Here is a 6901-nt window from a genome sequence, read left to right on the forward strand (position 1 = left end):
ATAAATATGGTAAGTATGATATGTACGTTTATGTGTATGAACGTAATAAAGCTAATAAAAGAAGGAAATGACGGTTGTATGGTTGTATGGTTACGAAAAGGGTACCGAGCCCTAATAATACTCGAGGTATGATGTATGGTTGTATGGTAACGAAGAGGGAATCGAACCCTACTAATATTCGAAAACAAGGGACCAGACCCTTATAATATCTGTGATGTTAGGGACCAGACCCTCATAATATCTGTGATGTTAGGGACCAGACCCTCATAATATCTGTGATGTTAGGGACCAGACCCTTATAATATCTGTGATGTTAGGGACCAGACCCTTATAATATCTGTGATGTTAGGGACCAGACCCTTACAATATCTGTGAGGATAGGGACCAGACCCTCATAATATCTGTGATGTTAGGGACCAGACCCTTACAATATCTGTGAGGATAGGGACCAGACCCTCATAATATCTGTGATGTTAGGGACCAGACCCTTATATTATCTGTGATGTTAGGGACCAGACCCTTATAACATCTGTGAGGTTATAGGGCGAAAGGCTCTTTAAAACGTATGATTATGAATGTAAAGAAAGTATGTAAGTAAGAAAGAAAGTATGTAAGTAAGAATGAAGGTATGAGTACTTATGTGTGTATGAAAGAAAGTTATGAGGTTAAGTACGTATGTATGTAATAAGGTATTGTATGGTATTGTATGATTAACTAGAACTCACTCAGCATAGCTGACTTTTAGTATGCACGCAGGTGAGTAGGATGAGACAGCTGGCTTGAGTGGAGGACACATGGCAGAAGACTAAAGCCTGGCATCTGAAGATCTGATATGTTTTATAAGTTATGTTTTGATTTTGAAAGACAAGAGGAATGTTTTAAGACGTGATTATGAATTGATATGTAATGTTTTATGAAAGTTTTATATTCCGCGTAAAGTTTTTAATAAACTCTGATTTGAAGAACTGTGTTTATGAGTAAATCCGACGCTAAAGTAGGGTGCCCGGGTTCGGGGCCTTACAAGTTGTTATCAGAGCATAAGTTCGAGAGATTTAAGCATCCTACATGCTTAGACTCGAACAGAAAATGGGATTTAAGTAAGAAAGGAAAGAAGATGCCAGTTCAAGAATGCCATGTGTCGCTCAAGCAAGATCAGTAAAGGTAAAGTGTATGATTAAATGATATATGTTAATGAGAAAGAAAAGATATGTGAACGATAGGGATAGGAATAATTGATTGTTTGATTTGACTAACTGCTTAAGTAGAACCAGCACAAATAGACTCATAAAGGGAAGTGTATAGGACACGGAAAGCAACGTGATCAGCTAGTCACAGCTGGCCACTGTTATTACCTGCTAGCCTTGCTATCCTTGTACTAAATAGTTCCTTGAGTGATGATGTTTGTGTTTTCCCCTTTAGAATACAAATGGCTGGAGCTGGAGAATTTGTTGAAACTGGGGGTCGCACTGGGCGTCGTGGCAGGCCTCGTCTTGTCCGGCAACCCTCGGTAGAAGAAGCTTCCCACACCGAAGATGAAGGAAGCGCAGCTGGAGGAGACCAGAACAACAACGAAGAAGTTCAACTTAGCCCTGCAGTTCAAGCAGCCATAGTTCAAGCTGTAGTTGCTGCTGTGAAGAACCTGAATCCCGAAGGATCTGCTGGAAGCCGTGAACGAACTGCTGAAGGGGCGGGTGGTGATGGTAGGAAGGATGGGGAAGGTGAAAGAGGGGCCTTGAGTGGGGATAAGTCTGTGAAAGTCGATGATAGGAGAGGAGGACAAGGTGGGTGCAGCTATAAGTCCTTCAAAGGATGCGACCCGCCAAAGCTGACCGGGTTGGGAGACGCAATCGCTACTCTCCAATGGATAACCGCTATGGACAAGGTTATCCGCATTAGCGAGTGCCGTCCCGATCAAGCTGTCGGTTATGCCACCCAATCATTTGAAGATGAGGCTATGTATTGGTGGGAGAGTGTGGAGCAGAGGAAGACCCGTGAAGAAATCAAGGCAATGGGATGGAATGACCTAAAGGACATGGTGATGAAGAAGTTCTGTGCTGACGCCGAGGTTGAAAGGGCGGAGATGAAGTTCCTAAACTTGAAAGCTGGGACTTTGACACATCGTGAGTATACTACTGAATTCAACCGCATGTCTAGGTTGGTACCTGACATGGTGAACACTGAGGCTAAGAGAATCAAGTGTTACGTGAGGGGATTACCACAGAGAGTCCGCATGTTAGTCAGGACAAGCAAACCTGTCACCTTTGAGTCTGCGGTCGAGTTGGCGGAGATGGTCTATGATGATCTGGCGGCGGATGATGTGGGAGTGGAAGATGAGGAAAAAGGGAAAGGAACTAAAAGAGCTGGGGATATCGTGGAGCATGCAGGGAGAAGGACACAGAAGATGGCAGGGAATGGAGCATGTAAGGTGTGTGGAAAGATGCACTTGGGGGAATGCAAGGCTGGTCCAAACCAGTGCTACCGATGTGGGAGGAAGGGGCACCTCTCCCGTGAATGCACCGAGGACCAGAAGTGTTACAGGTGTGGTAAGTCAGGTCACATAGCTAGGGAGTGTGGAGAAGCCGTAGCAGTGAGGGAAGGAAGAGGAAACGCGTGAAAGGATGGTCTATTAACTGCTAAGGAGGTAGCAGGAAAGTAAGTGGCATGTCACAGTTGTTTTATGTTTAGTAGTTAAAGAGTGTTTTATGTTACATTTGAACCTATGTTTGTTTAGCAAGCTTGAATGATTTCCTTTTATGTTATGAGGTACTTGTGACTTCTTGTGCTTTTGTATGAACGATCTATGAATTTAACTTGAATGCATGTGGGTTATAATAAATAGTTGTGTGATGGTAAAGCGTCGCCTTAGGAGTTAGCGTTATTATATAAAACAAGGTTCCTCGGGAAGGCGATACGAGACTTGGTACATCGAGGGCTTCATGGACAAGCTACCGTAATAGCTAAGACACATGATCACCGCTCGATGACTACAAGTCAGGAGTAAGAGGGATAACTCAGAAAGCGAAGGCGATTCAATGAAGCGTGTAAATATAAGAAGTTTTTCCTTTTATAGGGAATAAGTTAGGTTTCGGGGACGAAACCTCTTTAAGGAGGGAAGACTTGTAACATCCCGAAATTTCCAAGTAATATTAATTATATTACTTAATATTAGAGAGAAAGTTTACCCGGGTTATTAGGAAATAAATAACAGAATAGGAGTTGGTATGAATCGGGCTAGTGTTGGGTAATGGATGCGGGTTGTGGACTTGGATTATTTGAAATGGGTTAAATGAGAATGGGATTTAAGGGATATAAATATCCCCTAAACCCAAAATATCTTCATTCTCACCCTACACCCTAAAACTCCTAACACACATACACACACATTCTAACCGATCAAGATTCGAAGCCGAGACCCGAGATTTTGTTGGTAGATCTGAGTTGGTAAGGTAAGAACAAATCCAACAAAGCTTATATTACTGTAAATGGTTAGGATTGGATGGGTTAACCGGACCCGAAACCCAAACTGCCCAAATCGAACCCCTAAAACGTCGATTTTAGGCCGATTTGATGGTTGGGATTTGTAGGCGCCGATCATACGATTCCGTGGGTACCAAAATCGAGTTATTTGGCTAAGAAACGAAGGAGTTATGGGCAAACAGATCTGCAGCGCGATAACTTCGCCTGCAAGATTAAGTTCGCCTGATGAACTTCGCCTTCAAGCGTAACTTCGCCTTCAAGCGTAACTTCGCCTATGGCCAAGTTCGCCTAAGGATAACTTCGCCTGAAGCCAAGTTCGCCCGAGGTTTAACTTCGCCTGAAGCCAAGTTCGCCCGATGTTTAACTTCGCCTGAAGCCAAGTTCGCCCGAGGTTTAACTTCGCCTGAAGCCAAGTTCGCCCGAGGTTTAACTTCGCCTGAAGCCAAGTTCGCCCGAGGTTTAACTTCGCCTGAAGCCAAGTTCGCCCGAGATTTAACTTCGCCTGAAGCCAAGTTCACCTAAGGTTAACTTCGCCTAGAGCTAAGTTCGCCCGAGGGTTAACTTCGCCTAAAGCCAAGTTTGGTTAGAAAATAAATTATAAAGCGATAAGTTAAAGTAAGCTAATACTAGGCCACCAGATTAGATCAGACGAGTATTGATACGTGTAACTTGTACAGTCAGCCGAGCTCAGTTAGAGAAGGGATTTACAGCTATCAGAAAAAGAAGCAGAATTCAGGTGAGTTTCTAGCTCCATTCCTTGTTATGTTTTCGGGGCTGTGTGCATACTTGATGTGTTGTTAATACATTTATCCTAAGTGATAAGTGTATGCCATATGTGATATATGTGATATGTATGAATGATTGCTTGATGGTACGTGAACGATCTTCGGATATTGCACATACTGTCAGGTTGTAATGTTATAAATATGGTAAGTATGATATGTACGTTTATGTGTATGAACGTAATAAAGCTAATAAAAGAAGGAAATGACGATTGTATGGTTGTATGGTTACGAAAAGGGTACCGAGCCCTAATAATACTCGAGGTATGATGTATGGTTGTATGGTAACGAAGAGGGAATCGAACCCTACTAATATTCGAAAACAAGGGACCAGACCCTTATAATATCTGTGATGTTAGGGACCAGACCCTCATAATATCTGTGATGTTAGGGACCAGACCCTCATAATATCTGTGATGTTAGGGACCAGACCCTTATAATATCTGTGATGTTAGGGACCAGACCCTTATAATATCTGTGATGTTAGGGACCAGACCCTTACAATATCTGTGAGGATAGGGACCAGACCCTCATAATATCTGTGATGTTAGGGACCAGACCCTTACAATATCTGTGAGGATAGGGACCAGACCCTCATAATATCTGTGATGTTAGGGACCAGACCCTTATAATATCTGTGAGGTTATAGGGCGAAAGGCTCTTTAAAACGTATGATTATGAATGTAAAGAAAGTATGTAAGTAAGAATGAAGGTATGAGTACTTATGTGTGTATGAAAGAAAGTTATGAGGTTAAGTACGTATGTATGTAATAAGGTATTGTATGGTATTGTATGATTAACTAGAACTCACTCAGCATAGCTGACTTTTAGTATGCACGCAGGTGAGTAGGATGAGACAGCTGGCTTGAGTGGAGGACACATGGCAGAAGACTAAAGCCTGGCATCTGAAGATCTGATATGTTTTATAAGTTATGTTTTGATTTTGAAAGACAAGAGGAATGTTTTAAAACGTGATTATGAATTGATATGTAATGTTTTATGAAAGTTTTATATTCCGCGTAAAGTTTTTAATAAACTCTGATTTGAAGAACTGTGTTTATGAGTAAATCCGACGCTAAAGTAGGGTGCCCGGGTTCGGGGCCTTACACTTTAAAATAAAAAAATTAATAATATGGAATATATATATATATATATATATATATAGGATTAGGTTCATTTCAGAAGTGCTTCTTATTGCAAGATGTGCGAGAAGTGATTCTAACCAATCACATAATTTCCTTTTAATTTCTTATTATTTAAATACAAGTGTACACTAGTAAAATATAAATTGTTTTCTTTTGTAACTCATACTCATTAATGGTTTGGTTAATGATAAATTACTAACTAATAGTAGTTACAAATTATTATTATTATTATTATTATTATTATTATTATTATTATTACTACTACATAGAAATCAACACAGTTGTGCGTGTGTTTGATCAAACAAAAGGCTGAATTTATATGAGAATAGCAATAATAATAATAATAATAATAAAATAATAGGAAGGCAACGGCTAGATTAATATTTTTTACATAATTCATACCTTATGTTTTTAGGTGTAATAATCTGTAGCACATACAATTTTTAACTTTTTATGAATATTGTATTCACATACACTTCATTTTGTAAAAAATAAAAAGGAAAGTGAAAAAAAAAAGAGAAAACCTTGTTATTATTATGCATTCGATCTAAAATCATTTTATTCTAAAATATGGTTAATTATTATTATTATTTTTCTATTTGATCTCAATGCAAAGTTTTTTTCCTCGATATTAATCAACTAATGTAGTGTAGGTGTTATGTAATGTAGATATAGCTTCGTAATGTAGTGTAAGCATATTTTCAAATGTTATGTATCTGTGTAGTCATAACTAATGTAGTGTAGGTACAATTTCAAATGTTGTGTTGGCATAACTAATGTTGTATAGACATATCTAACGTAATGTAGGCGAAACTAATATAGTGTATTACACTTTCAAATATTGTATAGACATAACAAATATAGTGTAAGCACACTTTCAAATGTTGTGTAGTCATAACAAATATAATGTGCACGGTTATTAAATTGCACGCCCTACACAACCACCAAATCCTTACATAACCAACATGGTTGGAAAACGATTAAATGAAAAATTACTACACAACCAACATATATCTATATATTACTTTTTAACAGCCTACACAATGCTTTTTTTTTCTTTTAATCAATTAATGTAGTGTAGGATTATCTTAGTAATGCAGCTACGTAATGTTGTGTAGGGATACTTGCAAATGCTGTGTAGTCATAAATAATGTAGGGTATACATATCTAATTTAGTGTAGGAACATTTTTAAATGCTGTGTAGTCATAACTAATATAGTGTAGGCAAAACTAATGTAGTGTAGACACACTTTCAAATATTGTGTAGTCATAACTAATGTAGTTTAGAAATATCTAATGTGGTGTAGACAAAACTAATGTAGTGCATGCACACTTTCAAATATTGTGTAGTCATAACTAAAACTAATGTTATGTAGGAATCATTTTGCTTATACAATATAGTGTAGGCAAAACAAATGAAATGTAGCCTTACCTAAATATATTGTATATAACTATATGAAAAAAGATTAAATCCATAATATACATAATTGTAAAGAA

This window comes from Bidens hawaiensis, unplaced genomic scaffold, assembly GCF_021521415.1.
Source record: "Bidens hawaiensis isolate Kalapana, Puna unplaced genomic scaffold, B.hawaiensis_p1.1 tig00028471_1, whole genome shotgun sequence".
Taxonomy (NCBI): Eukaryota; Viridiplantae; Streptophyta; class Magnoliopsida; order Asterales; family Asteraceae; genus Bidens; species Bidens hawaiensis.